Raw genomic sequence first — 15875 nt, 5'->3', positions numbered from 1 at the left:
GACTCCTATGTAGAAGCAAGATGTTTTGATGTTTTGATGATGCCAAAGGATCAAGTGCTTCCAAGTTTTATTCAAGACAAGAATCCAAGAATCCAAGAAAATCAAGATATATGATCAAGTTGATCTCTAGAATCTTAGGAAGAAGTTTCCAAATTGAAAAAGCAAAAGGTTTGGCCAAAGAATTCTATCTAAATCATTTTAAATTGAGATTTACTTTCTGGTATTCAATTACCAGCAGCTGAAAATGTTTATAACAGTCACTAGAAATTTGAATTCAAAATTTATAATGTGTAATCGATTACACATGGATGGTAATTGATTACCAGCAATTTATTCAAATTTTAAAGCCTGTGATCGATTACACAAGTCTTGTAATCGATTACCAGAGGAGATTTTCAGAAAATAATTTTCAAGAGTCACATCTATTCAAATGGTTTATGAATGGCCATCAAAGGTGACTTGGAAACACGAATTTAAAGAGAGTTTTCATTGCCCAAAAAGTTTTATCCTCTCAAAAAGATTCCTTGGTCAACCACTTGCATATTCAATAAGGAATTTTGATTGATCTTCATTGTACAATCTATCTCTTTTAAGAGAGATTTCTTCTTCTTATTTCTGAAAAGGGATTAAGAGATCGTGGGTCTCTTGTTGTAGAGGATTCCTGAACACAAGGGAAGGGTTGTCCCTGTGTGGTTCAGACTTTGTAAAAGGAGTTTTACAAAGAGAGTGGAAAATCTCAAGTGGGTTGCTTGAGGACTGGACGTAGGCGCTGGAAGTGGCCGAAACAATATAAATCAAGTTTGCATTCCTCTCTTCCTTTAAACTTCTCTTATTTATTGCTATTTATCTTTTGCTTTAAAGAAGTTTATTTTGAATTGTCTTTTGAGTAATTAATGTTTAAGGGTGCATTGTTAATCCGAAAAGAGAGAGCGAAAGTTTAATTGGGGAATAGTCTTCGTATCTTAATTCAATCCCTTCTTTTTCTTAAGGTAACTGAGGCCATTTGTCCAACATCCTATTCTTGACAACTCGCTTCTCTAAGAAGACAAACTTTCCGGAATGATAAAATGAGGTCACATGAACGTCTATATTTTTACTTGAAAACACAGTCAATCAAATGCCCCCTCTTCCTTTTTTTTTTTACTTTACTCGTCGTTTTACGACACCCCCACCAACGTGCAAGATGAGTAATCTCTGATTGAACGGTCTTGGAAGTCAACACTCAGGAGCGCAGGTTGCTTGAGCAAACAGACCAATGGCTTACACTCACATTCCGGTGGAAGTTGAATAAGCAAAGATGTGTTCGTGAGAGGATGAGAGAGACAAGGATGTCCATTTTATCCATATCATTTAGCATTGTAACTGTGGTTTATAATAATGGCATAAACTTGAAAGTCCTGATGAGTCATAACAACAGCTTCCAGAATTGCCCCATGTATGGTGTTGCTTGTCAATGTTAGGATTCAACAAGCGATTCTCCTCAAATTTCAGCCAGCCCGTATCAATTAGACTTCACACTTTATGCTTCGGGGTCATACAATGCTCAATGGAATGCCCCGGGGCTCCTCCATGATAAGCACACGTTGCGTTCGAGTCGTATCCTCAGAAAAATGGAGGTTGAGGAACCTTGGTTGGGGTTATGGCTACCATTGAATTATCGAGTGGATATGGGATCAAGTTTAGCATATGACAACGGAATTTGGGGTGAACCCTACAGGCTTTTTGCTGCAAAATTCCTTTTTGTTGGTGTTTTTGGTTTGTGCTAAAGGTGGTCTTCGTCATTGGAAGTGTGGTAGACAGGCTTTGTGGTTGATTTAGGGATGGCCTTTGTGGATAACTGGGTGGTGGGTAAGGAGGAGGTTTGTTATTGGCTGAGTAATGACATTGTTGGGTTGGTGGGAAACTTGGCCGTATAGGAATGGCAGTCACAGCATGGGTTTCTCCCTCTTTCTTACCCTCTTCATTTGCCCCAGTTTTCTCAGTCGTCCTAGTAGGATGATCAAATTTGCCTCTTTTCGAACCCACATCGATCCTTTCACTGGCGAAGACCAAATCCGCAAAGCTTTGAGGGTGCGTAGCCCACCATCTTTTCATAGTAGAGTATCGATAATGTGTCTACCATCACGATTATCGTCTCCCTTTCCATCATTGGGGGTACCACCTGGGCTGCCAGATCCCTCCACCTTTTGGGCGTGTTCTTTGAAAGATCTGTCCCCCTTTTTGCACATGTTCTGTAGTTGCATCCTATCCGGAACCATATCAAAATTGTACTGATACTGCCTAACAAAGGCAACCATTAGGTCCTTCCAAGAATGGACTCGGGAAGGTTCCAAGTTAGTGTACCAGGTAACAGCTACCCCAGTAAGACTTTCTTGGAAGGAATGTATCAGCAATTCCTCATCTTTTGCGTATTCCCCCATCTTCTGACAATAGATCTTTAGATGGTTCTTGGGACAAGTAGTCCCCTTGTACTTGTCAAAGTCCAGCACCTTGAACTTGGGAGGGGGTGATGATATTGGGTACTAGGAACAACTCTTCTAGGTTAGCAAAGGCATAATCTTCACCTCCTTCAATGGCCCTGAGCCTTTCCTCTAGATGATCAAACTTTCTCATTCCTGCCATAGTCATGAGGGTTTTTAACCGTTGTGGAACGTGAGGGTTGTGGTTGTGGATGATACTGAGGGCCCTCCAAAGTGTTTTGCAGGGGTATACCACCAACTGCTTGCCCTTCAGCGGCATATCCGAGGCAAGGCTCGAAGTCGGCTAGATCGTGGTGTGGAATTTCATGTGTCTCCTCCAAGGGTCGAGAGACAAGTGTATGATCAGATTGAGGTTGTTGGCTCTTAATGAGTATGGGAGTGGAGTTATTGACATCCTCATTGGGAATGTACGCCACATTGGGTGGTGTATAGTTTGGGAGGCAAGCCATATGGCGGGAAGGCGTGCTTGTTTTGAATTTTCACATCATGGGGTCATCCGTACTTCCCAAATCTTTGCCTACCATATTTGAGGTTGGATGATTCATTTGCTTGAGGCCAGATGGGAGCATCGGGTTCACCTTAGCGACAGCACTAGTAGCGGCAACTATAACCGCATTGGCTTCCATTATCTTCTTCATGCTCATCATGGCCTCCATCATTGTGGCCATTTGCTCTTTCATGGCCTCCATCATTGTGGCCATTTGCTCTTTCATGGCCTCCATGTCGGCCTTCATCTTCTCTTGCACCTCCTCTGCTTCACCCATTACTCAAGCTCTAGCACGAGTTCGGTAAGGGCGCCGTAAAGCATGTCCTTTTCTTTTTGATAACAATGATTAAGTTCATTTTATTTTATTTTATTTTATTTTTCAAGGAAAGAATGCAATGAGCAATGCAACCAATGAAAAGCATGGATGTATGCGAATGATGTAGAGTTGAAGTATTGCGAATTTTTACGCAGGATATGGGGTTGAATCAATTTAGATTTTCAACATGGTCCATGACATCTTTGTCAAGGTGAAACTGGAAGTAACAAGGACATCAACAATCCTAAATATGTTTGGCAGTAGACGAAGCAGTGATGTGACTCGATTCATCTTTTGCCCCAATTTTGCAAGACGGTTACTTCCATATTTCAACTTGACTTGATGAACCTTTTTGTAAAAGCATGAGCTTGGTTCAACCCTATCATCCAAGGAATGGCAATTCTGATCGCCAATACTTCAACAACATCTCATAGGGATGAATGACTCGGGCATACTTTAAGCTATGCATGGAAAATGTAATTATGAAATTGAGATGCCCGAAGAAACACCATTTCCTAGTTAACCATGCATTAGGTACCATGTTCAATTATTTTGTTTTGTTGTTGTGTGTTTTTTTTTTTTAGAAATGGGTTTATGATCCCAACATGGTTGGCTCATGGTGCCTAACACATGCAACTAAGAATGTAGTGTGAAGTTTCATGCTTCCCCTTTTTTGTTTTTGTTTTGTAGAGGAAAACGCAAGAATGAGCAAACATGAAAACAAATGGTATGCAATTTTGCAGATCAAAAAGTTTGTTGAACGCATATGCATGATGATGCCATGACTCATGCAAAATGTGAGGCTGGAATATGATAACGGACAAATGCAGGAACGATATGTTCATTATGATGTTATGAAGAGATGCTTATGCGATGCATGATATGAATGCATTTTACGGACACGAGAGCCCGGAAAATTATCTCTTCTTACTTGCGCATTTGGGGGCGCAGTGCCCCATGTGTACAATTAAGAAGGTGATATGGACCTTCTGGCTTCCCGTGACAAAGGACGAGACCAATATACAATGCATGCTAGAGATAAAATGCGGGAGTGACTTGATTCGCACTGATTTTTGGAGTAAAACGTGGAATAAACTCATTTTATTCAAAAAGTTATAACTAGTCAATATCTGAGCGACAATACAAACTTCCTAGCGGTTTCTAACCATATGGTCCATTAAGTCTATCATATGCTGACAATAGCTAAGAAGTCCGTGGATCTCCTCGGGGGCGGAGTAGGTGTCCGCCACTGCTTTGGCCTTGGCTAGCAATCGGGGAAGTTCTTGACTCCTGTTCAAAGTAAGAGCAAATCGGTCCATCCACATTGTTGCCTCTTGGTGCAATGAATCAATTACCCTTTCCCTTGCTTCCCTTTCTGCTGATATCTTGGCGTACTCATCCTCTAGCCTTTGCTCGTGAGTCGCCGCTAGATTTAGCTTCTCTTTGCACTCATCGATGATGGCCCACATATTCCCTTTAGTCTCGCTTAACTGTTGGGACAAATTTCTTTTCGACTTAAGCCAAGCCTTTAGCTCGTCCTTCAAGATCATGCCTTTGACCCGTGATGATTCCTTTCACCTCTTCGGAGCTTGAGCTCACTATTGCTGCCCTATAAAGCCCCTCAAAACTTTGCTTTGGTCATGTTCTTCCTTTCGGGCCTTCTTGGTTTCTCATTCCAAGGCTTCAGCTGTGGCCATATTGACGTCCCTTAGTTCATCATACTCTTTTCAGACTTTGATGGCTATGGACTTGAACTTCTCTTCGACTACCCAGGCTCTTTCAAGCTCTGCCTTTAGGGCTTGTACCTCATCACTTTCTTCCAAAGCTTTAACCTCATCGTCTCTCACAGTCTTTAGATTTGGGAGCCAATCCAATCCTTGTGTTCGAACTCTCAGCCACTTATGATAGCCGCCGATGATCCCATTACTGCTTCCCCTAAGCTCTCTGTCCTTTCTTCATGCCGCATCTCATGCCTTGCGAACTCCTTGGAGTACCCTCGCGTTGTGGTCACTGAAACCCCGTGCGATGAAAGGCGTGATGCTTTCGTCTGATGGCACTCCTCTCATGGGGTAGCCAAGCTGTCTTATGGCGAGGACGGGATTATAATTAATACAATCCCTTGTTCCATCAAGGGAACATTTGGACATCCTTCGCATGAAGATAGAATCCTGATTCTTCCTTCCTTCTAGCGAGGGAACAAATTAACAGACGCCCCTCCATGCTAGCCAAGAGTTGGTCCCAATTCGCCTTTCCTTTTTCGACGCACGAGCGGTGACCTTGTAGCGGATAGACGGGCCTACCTTCTTGGAGAAAAAGGTGTGAAACCAGCCACACATAGAGAGCCAGTGCACAACAAACAATTCTTGCGCCACTCTTTTCACATCCCCGGTCGAACGTGTCATACATGGCCAAAATGGCGACGACCGAGCTTTCCTTGCCATGATGAAAGGCGAGGAAAGCGTCAATCACTGCTAGGTCCACTAACCCTTCCATATTCGGAAAGAGGACAACTCCAAAGATCAAAAGCGCCAAGATGTCAATAAAAGAAAGCCCATTTGCCTTGATTTTCCAAGGCCTTTGCCCTTTCCTCCAAACACTTCCTTGGTACTCCGACTACCCCATTCCTGTTTTGCTTTACCCGGTCCAACTCTTGTGCTGAGATTTTCACTACCTTGGCAACTCTTGTCGTGGAAGGATAGAACCTAGAGAAAAGATATGGCTTCTTTCCTCCCAGTGGGCATCCCAGGATTTCTTCAAACTCTTTCACAGTCGGCACTAGCTAGAAGTCCTCGAATGTGAAGCACCTTAGGGGTTGGTCATAATACTGGGAAAGGGATGCAATCGGTTCCATGGAGACTTCTACCCTAGCTAGGTCCCAAATCTTACCATAGGCTTTGCGGAAGGCTTGCCGTTGAAGTTGACCCATTAATTGCCCCAACTCTCGTAAACTAGTGACCTCTAAGCTCTTGATTTTGACTTGATAGAACCTCTTTTTAAGCGAAGGCTTTTGACTTGATCCCATGTTTTACTAAAGTGAAATAAAATCTAGTGCGAATCAAAACTCCGACATCTATCATGGGTGGAATGGATGAATGCATGAAGAAATGCATATGACACAGATGCAATTTACGAATATGGGAGCCCGAGAAATTGTTTCCTTCTTGGATACAACGTTTGGGCAGCATGGCACCCAACGTATGTTTTTAAAAAGGCGACACGGACCCTCCGTCGGTTTGCTAAAGTGAGGGGATCAAAGACGAAACCCACGCATGATGCATATGCGAAAGGCACAACACGGGGATGTACATAGTACGCCAATATTCACAAACAAATATAAGCAAAAGGGTATATGATACTTATGCATGGCAGTGTGAAAAATGGCATGCAGCGTGTTTGATCCGTGCCCCTATTTAAGGGACCTATAAGGGAGAGAGCTAACTAGGCTTTTAGTGATAACCCCCAAGGTAGTCATATCTCTCTTGATGGTTTCTAGAGGTATCATCCCCTTCGAAGAACATACTGCAGTAGTAGGGACTACTAGCAACAATATGTTTTCAAAGAGAAAAACTCTAGATGAGGGTTCATTGTAATCAAGCAAGTCGGAGACCTAGCATGATCACGGATTCACCTCCACTCCTTATATTCCCACGAACCAGGGTATAGGGCCCTTTTTCAACTCACCGTGTGTGCAAATAGTGTTAGTGTTTGTGTGCATCAAATGAATAAATATTTACCTCATGCATACAAAAAATGCACTAAAAGCATCAAAGAGTTATATATACAAGAACATAATAAAGGGAAACCAACAAAGGAGTAAGTCATGGCAAAACTTTGCACAGGATTAAATGGCCTAACTCTCTAAAAACAGTCCCCAGTGGAGTCGCCAACTGTCGCAACCAGCCCTTCGGCGGGAGGGCGACGCGTGACTCGCGGGATGCGTGTTCCATGAAAGGAATACGCGCGGAGTCGCCACCAACGTTTATTTGAGGAAAACGTCAGAAAAACCGGAAAAGACGCGATCTACGAACTTTTAAGTGAAAGGCTCGGGAGTTGTATTTACGCACGGGGAAGGTATTAGCACCCCACACGTCCGTCATAAGAGACGGCAGCCTTTAATCAAATGTGCAAACATGACTTAGATTTTTATGTTCCCTTTTACGTTCTTATATCTTTTATACCCTTTTTATATTTTTTCTCTTTTTGTGGTCGACAAGGGTGTTTCCCTTTGCTCCTACGTATTCCTCAATTGGGATGAGGAAATCAGACCTACGTAGTTCTTTCTTATGCGTGAATCAAGCGATTCTTTTTACTTGAGGGGTGATCATTTTAAGGCGTTGGACCTTAAAAATGATCTTTTTTACTTAGTAAGAAACTAAAATGATAAACTTTCAAAAACCTATTTTTGTGGACGAGCTTGACTAGGCGAGTTTGATTTTAGCCTTAGTTTCACTTTAGTTATTAGTCAATTCAATTAAGAATGAGAAATCCCAAAGAGAAAACATCCGATTGATCTTTCGCTTTTATTTTACTGAAAGGTATTTTTTATTATTATATTATTATTTTACCTCTTTTTTGATTTCCAACGTGGTTACGGCACGACCGAACGGTCGGAATTCATTTTAACCAAAATTAACGGATGATACAATTCAAACGATCGGTGGAAATTTATTTTATTTTTAGATCGAGCAAGAAATGACTTAAAGAAATGGCTTAAGCACGTCAAAAGGGGGTATAAAAAGTAAATGAAAACGAGAATAAAAATACATGAAACAAAAATGTGGACCACCACGGGTACATAGAATGAATTGAAAAGCTTGGTTTGAGGTACTTACCCGTTGAAGACTGAAGAAAACGAAGAACGAACGATGAATCTTGAAGAACGGTCGAGAATCTTCGCGTAATTATTCACGGAAACGTTACGGAAGCGCCTCGGCTTGGATTTTCTTCACGGAACTAAATTTTCTCAGCTATTTCGAGAGAGAGAGAAGTGCCTAAGGGGCTGAACCCTTTTCTACTCCACTTCTCCCCCTATTTATAGAAAATTGGGGGAGAAGCTTGCCACCCAGCTCGTCCAGGCGAGCAAGGTTGCTTCCTCCAGAAGCAACAGCCTTCTGGAGGAATCTTCTGGAGGGCCCAAGTGGGCCTGGTTGCTATTTGCACCCCCATTTTTACTAAATACACCCCCTGCCTTTTTTTGGTGATTCTTTTTTCGTAAAGTTACGGAAACTTACGAATTTCGTAACGATACTTGTTTTCTTTCCGTAATGTTACGGAACCTTGCGGATTACATAATCATCCCCTTTTTTGACTTACAGAATGTTACGAAACCTCACTATTTGTGCAACGATGCTTCCTTTTGATTTCCGGTGTGTCACGGAATCTTACGGATTGTGCATCAATATTTTCTTTTGATTTCCGGCACGTCATGAAATTTCACAAATTGCCTAATGATGGGTGCCAAGCACCTCAAAATGACCAAACACAAGTTGCATGCCACCAAGCAAAGGTCCCCGGACGAAATTAGGGTTTGACAACAGTGAACCAAATATTCTGAAATAACTCACACTAGGCTTTTTTTCTAACCATGTTTTTTTAGGTGTGTATCCCTGCAATCTCTTAGTGGGACATCTGTTCAGAATATACATAGCAGTAGAAGTTGCCTCTCCCCAGAAGTAATAAGGCATTCTCTTCCCTTTCATCATGCTCCTAGCCATGTTCAGAATGGTTCTGTTTCTTCTCTCAACAACACCATTATGTTGAGGTGTATAGGGAGATGTCACTTCATGAATTATTCTCTCTTCATCACAAAATTCTTGAAATTCATGTGAGTTATACTCGCCACCTCCATTTGTTCTAAGCACTTTGATTACCTTATCACTCTACTTTTCACTCAACAACTTAAACTTTTTAAAAATGTTAAACACTTCACTTTTCTGCTTAACGAGATAGATCCACATTTTTCTAGTAAATTCATCAATGAATGACACAAAGTAACTGTTACCTCCTAGGGATTTCACTTCAAAAGGACCACACACATCAAAATAGATCACTTCAAGCTTTCTTTTAGATCTGATTGGAATTTCTGACTTGAAAGAATTCCTTGGTTGCTTTGACACACAACACTACACACACAACTGTTTTGGTATCTCAATTTGAGGGAGACCATGAACCATTTTCTTACTTTTCAATTCACTAAAAATCCTGAAATTTAGATTACCAAACCTGTGATGCCACATCCAGCTTTCATAACTTATAGAACCAGCCAAGCATTAAAATTCTGCAATATGAATTCCAATCTTGAATGTTCTATTTCTTGACAAAGGGGCCTTTAGAATCAACCTCATACTGCTATCAAACATCTTCATTTGACTATCCTCCGTCTACATTGAGTAGCCTTTTTCTAGCAACTGTCCCAAACTCAGCAAATTATTCTTCATATTGGGAACACATAGCACATCATTGATAAATGAATGTTGTTCATCCTTCCTCTGAATCATCACCTTTCCAATGCCTTCTGCAGTTAGAAAATTGTTATCTGTAAACTTGATCTTGCTCTTCACCTTATCATCAATGTTTACAAACCACTCTCTATGTCCAGTCATGTGATTGGAGTAGCCTGTGTCAAGATACCACAGATTAGCATTGTCTTCTTCTGAGTTTGTTTTTGCCATTAGTAACACTTTATTAGAGTCAGAATCCTTATCTTGTGCCAATTGAACATCATCTGCATTTCTTGGAACCATTTTATTTCTGCATTCATCTGCAAAGTGTCCCCATTTGTGACAGTTATAACACTGAATCCCTTTCTTGTTGAATTTCTTCTTGCCCACTTTGTGATTCCCTCCATTTTTCTTGTCAGTTTCTTCATTTTGGTTATGATTTCCAGAACTGTTGGAGCCCTCACTTGACCCCTTCCACTTATTGTTCTTCCACTTTCCCTTTCCCTTCTTATTCTTGCCACCATCATAGTTGTTCCCTTTGGTTGTTTGGCTTGCATAGCTTGCTCAGCTGATCTTTGTTAGTTTCTTTCATTGAGCCTCATCTCTTGAGCTTCAAGTATTCCTTACAGTTCTTCAATCTTCATTTCTTCAAGATCCTAGCATTGCTCAATTGCCACCACTATATGATCGAATCTTGGTGTCAAGGTTCTTAATACCTTGTCAATGATCCCCAAGTCTAATTGTTTATCACCATAAGCATTCATTTGATGTGTAATTGCCAAACTCACCAATGCTTTCCTGATCTCATTTGTAGAAGTTCATACTACCTTCTCAAGGTCTGCAACTTCACCTTATTGAGTTTGCTATCCCCTGCATAGGATATCTCAAGAGTATCCCATGCCTTCTTTGCAGTATCACCAGATCTAATTTTCTGGAAATTATCTGCATCTACACGTTGATGAATAATGAACAGTGCCTTTGCATCTCTTTTCATCAAATCACGGTGAGCCACCTTCTGTGCATCAGTTGGGTTCTTATCAAGTTCTTGAACCCCTTCTTGCACCACTTCTGTCACATCTTGAAATCGAAAGATTACCTTCATCTTAGCACACCAATCATCATAGTTATTGCCTATGAGAACAGGCATAGATGCTGGAAAATTTCCATTTGAGGAAGCCATCTCAATTTCGGTATCCAGGGATCTTGAACCTCAGCTCTAATACTAGTTGTTGGAGCAATAAAGTTCTCACACTATGCACTCACTCACTCTATAAAATAAATTTAAGGCAATATATTGATAATTCTTTGTGAAAATAAAATTGAAATTTTAATCCAAAACCTCCTATTAATTTATCCACATTGGTGGATTATTTTTTTTTAGCTAAACAAGAAAGAAAAAACCAAAAACTACAACGCATTAAGGCCCCACCACTAGCATTATCCGCAATTGCAATAACGAGAACATGGGAAGGTTCTTTGAAAACAGATAGGGAATAACTTCCTTGATGACTGAGGTTAGTTGCCCAACCCATCTCCCTCAAGTTCGATTTAATGCTTTGGACTTTTGGAGCAATAAAGTTCTCACACGCATTCACACTATGCACTCATTCACTCTATGTTAGAGAATAAGAGAAGATGATGAAGGAATTAATTGAGAGAAAATAGAGGAAACTTAGAATTCTGAATTAAAACTTATGCACTCTCATACTTCTCATTGATGATCACTATTATATTTTTATACACACTGCACATGTAGCTATAACAAACTTCATAGCTGTCAAACTAACTTCTAAATGAATCACTAACTAACTCCTAACTAACTAACTGAATTACAGCATACATCAACATGGACGATACACTTGAGGTAAGGGAATCGGTCTCAAAACAAATAGATTGTAGGTTCATGTCTTTGGCTAATTGGATACCGGATTTAAGGTCCCATAACTTAGCCAATAGGCATTACAAGGGAGAAGTTTCTTATTGAACTAGGTTGAAACCTCTTTGTTTCTATCTCTAATGATGTTGTTGTAGGAGACAGTGCCCAGTTGGATTTATAAGAACCATCAACATTAAATTTGTAGGTCAGAAAGCTAAGGGGTTTCCAGGAAGTAGAATCCTGATGGTTAACCCTTTTTGTGGCTAGAGGAAGCTCCTTTGGAAGACTCCTTATGGATCAACCAAGCTTGAGAAAGGATTTGGTGTAACAATCTAGAATCTAGATCGGAGTATCTTTGGAAGACAATTTGGTTACGCTATTTCCAAAGGTGGTTGACAATGATTCCAAAGAAGGAACTCCAGGTATCCACTGGGGCTTCCATGTTGTTATTCCCCAAGTTAAAATCTAGCCAACCATGAAGACCAAGGCTGAAGAATTTGGCCTAGTGATTTTGATCAATTAATTTGGAGCAAAACTCCCTAACCTCTTTGCAATCTCTGAGGGAATGCATGGTGTCTTCTACGTAGTTTCCATATCTGGGACAGATATCAAAATTTGACATCTTCCTGTGCTTCCTCATGGCATTAGGAAGAAGCCTGTCATGGGTGAGTTTCCAAAGGAAAACTCAGATACTCTGTGGGCCATGCTAGTTCCAAACCATGTCAAATATGTCTTTAGAGTGGGTCTGAGCAGTGTAAACACCCGAGGAAAGGAGGGAGTAGGGGTCCCTAATAGAGAAGCTACCATCCTTTGAGCCTTTCCATAGAGGGCATCCTCCATGTTGGGGGAGGGAATGAGAATAGAAGCAATAAGGGAGCAAATATGGGGAGGGGGAAAGAAGGAGTTAAGGGTATCCCAACGCCACCCCATGATCAGAGACGTAAGCTGAGACATGGAAGTTCTTTTCAATGGGGGGATGTCAGTTGAAACTAGATCCTATGGGTGGATTTACAAACTTATGACATGGGCCATAAGAGATAGGATCGGGAGCTGCCATTCCCACCAAATCCTAACTTTAACAAAAATAGGATTTTGTTGCATAAAAATACACAATAAAATTTCATTTTTGATATGTATATGAAATTAGATACATTGCAAAACCAAGATTTTACCATGTATTCCAAATCAAATACATAGTGAAATCTTGTTTTTGCTATGCATCCAAAACTTGAAACATAGTGGAAACATGATAAGTATATTTTTAATTTTGTTTTTTTATTTAAAATTAGATTTGCAACATTTAGTTAATTTAGTTTATGTTAATCTTAATTAATTTGGTTGTTTATTGTTTAAAATTAGATATGTAAGTATTTAAATATTTTAATTATTTGAATGTTAGTATTATATTTTAATAATTAAGTCTTAGAAGTATATATTTGAATTATGTGAATATTTAATTAGTCAGTTAATTATTAAAGTGATTAGTTACTTAATTTATGTTCAAACCTTTTCTAGATTGTAATTAGTTAGTTAATCGTTGGTGCAACTAAATTGATGGTTTAGATTCCACCAATTTAAATGGGGGTATTGTTCACGATACAACATATCATTATAAGCCTTGACACACATGTTAAGGATAGTAGTATTCACAAATAGTCTTTGAAGCTTGTTGAGAGAGTGAGAGAGAGAGAGACACAGATATAACAAAAAAAAAATGTAAGATTTCATTGTGATTTTGAAAAAACACAACAACATCTCATGTATGTTGTTAATTAATAGAAAATACACAATGAAACCATAACTATGTTGCACGAAATATAAAACATAACCACATTTCATTGTGCACTCCAAATGTATCCCCAAATTTGTATGTGTAACGAAAATGATTTTTTATTTAATATTTTTGGTCACAAAATCATATTTTGTCAAGGCTATTTTTGAGAAATCCAAATATATTTGGTGGGAATAACATCCCCGATGTAGGTTTTTGTTTATGTTCTTGGTTCAATGTTTTCTCTTATCATTAACACTTTTTTCCAATCAATTTTATTTTCTTGTTCTTTCTCTTTTATTTAGGGTCTACCATAGGAGAAATTTGTTAGTTAGATCGAGAATCTAGAGAGGAGGGGTTGAATAGATTTCTCAACTTTTTGAATTTTCTTGATGGAATCAATTCAAATCTAAATACCCTCTTCAATAATCAAGGTTTTTCTCAAAATATTTTATCACAAGGATAATCTTGCTTAAGAAAAACAATCCCTTGTTGTTCAAAAACATAGTTTTAATGACTTATTCAATTACAATTGCAAATACCAAATTAATTCAATATCAAGATAAACTCAATAACAAGATAATGGATAGAGAAAATCAATACAAGGCTTTATATTGGTTGAGTTCTAAAGAGAATCTACATACAATTTGCTCTAAGAACCTTTAGAACAATCCCTATAGAGAAATCACTTTACAAACACTATGCACAAAAAAATATCTATCATAACCCTTATTCCCTTGAACCCTAGAAGAGAAAACATTTGAGTTGAACCCTACATCTCAACAACCTTCTTGGTAACCCTTACCAAGACCAAAATCTAAGATGAAAATGTAAGAAATGGAATGAATACACATTATTGTGTAAATGAAAAATCTTCAAGCTCAATCCATAGTGCTCATCTTATGATGTCGACTGCAAGATCTTTGGCAAGATGATCTTCTCTGAAGAAATGCCTTCAAACTCCTCTATGAGGCTCTTTCTAACTGATATGTGAAATATTATCTCGCAAAAGAGTCACAAAGGGAAATAACAAGATGGGTATTTATAATAAAAAAACATTAGTGGAGGTGACATTGGTGGTGGTTGCAATACAAATGATGGTGGCAGTGATGATGTGGTGGTGGCTGCAGCAGCGATGATGGTGGTGGTAGCCAATGGAAATGACATTAGTGGTGGTGGTGGTCTTGATGAAGGTGATATTAGTGGTGGCGAAGATGTTGGTGGTGGCGGCAGTGACGAAGGTATTGTTAGTAATGGAGGTGGTCAAGGTTGTCAGACTCACGATTCTACGTAAACTCGTGGAGACTCCATAAAATCAACTCATAGAATCAAATCATAAACTCGTAAGAGTTTACTCAATTTAAAAATATATATATTAATATTCTTATATATAAAATCATAAGTAAATATTTCAACCCTAAAATAGCAAAGTGAATGAGTCCAATAAAGAAAAGGGAGATTAAATTCTAATGTATGATCCACCTAAATTAATGATTTCCAATAAATTACAAACATCAATAAAGAGTATTTTAAAGGAGTATTGTAGAGAGTATGTCGGTAGCATATCTGATACAATCCAAGCCATGAATGCTTGGTTTGGATCATTCCAGAAGCAAATTCAAGAACACCATTGTTGACCTTCAAAGAGCACAAGATAGAAAAATAGAAAAGATGAAGAAGACAAAGACAACGACGTCACGATCCACGATGAATCGATAATCCGAAGGAGGATTCGCCACAAAGGAATAGCTTCCTTGATAAGAATCAATTTGGTTTTCAGTTAAAAACCAAAGAAGAGGCTAAGCTCTCTCTAAGCACAAGCTTAATTTCAATTATGCAAAAATTCTTTACAATTAAGAGTTTCTAAGTATTTATAGATCTAGTCTTAAGAAGGCACTATTTACATCAAACTCAAGCCCATTACACGAGTAAACAAGAATTAAGAATTTTCATAAATTCATGTTGAAGGTTTGCGCTAAGCTAGACACTTTGCGCTAAGCCTATTTCTCCTTGGGTTGGAATTGCGTTAAGTCAGACATCTCGCGCTAAGCCCAATTCCTCCTCTGGTTGGAATTGTGCTAAGCCAGACATTCGTGCTAAGCCCAATTGTTGGAATTGCACTTAGCGAGCTGGTGCGGCTTAGCAAGTTGTTCAATAATCTTTAACATGCTCCAATTCAGCTCCTTGTGATTTTCTCCTTCCTTGCCTTTGATGAGTAGTCCATCCTTGATCCTTTTGGCCATCTCTTCTTGTAGAAACTTGGCTTTGGACCTTGCTTCTCCACTAATCTAGTGCTTGCAACATTTTTACAACTTCCACTATCAATGATTAGAGAACAAACCTTTCTATTCACCAAGCATCTAGAATGAAAAATGTTTTCTCTTTGTGTATCATCTCGATTTTTGCACAAGCTTTCCATGAGTCTCCTTACCATCAAAAGATCTCCCTCTTCCAATGGAAGAAAACCATCATCCTTTCCTTCACTAGAGGAACTATGAGAACTCT

The sequence above is a fragment of the Glycine soja genome, chromosome 10 (genome assembly GCF_004193775.1).
Source record: "Glycine soja cultivar W05 chromosome 10, ASM419377v2, whole genome shotgun sequence".
Classification (NCBI taxonomy): Eukaryota; Viridiplantae; Streptophyta; class Magnoliopsida; order Fabales; family Fabaceae; genus Glycine; species Glycine soja.
This window is presented reverse-complemented; position numbering follows the sequence as displayed.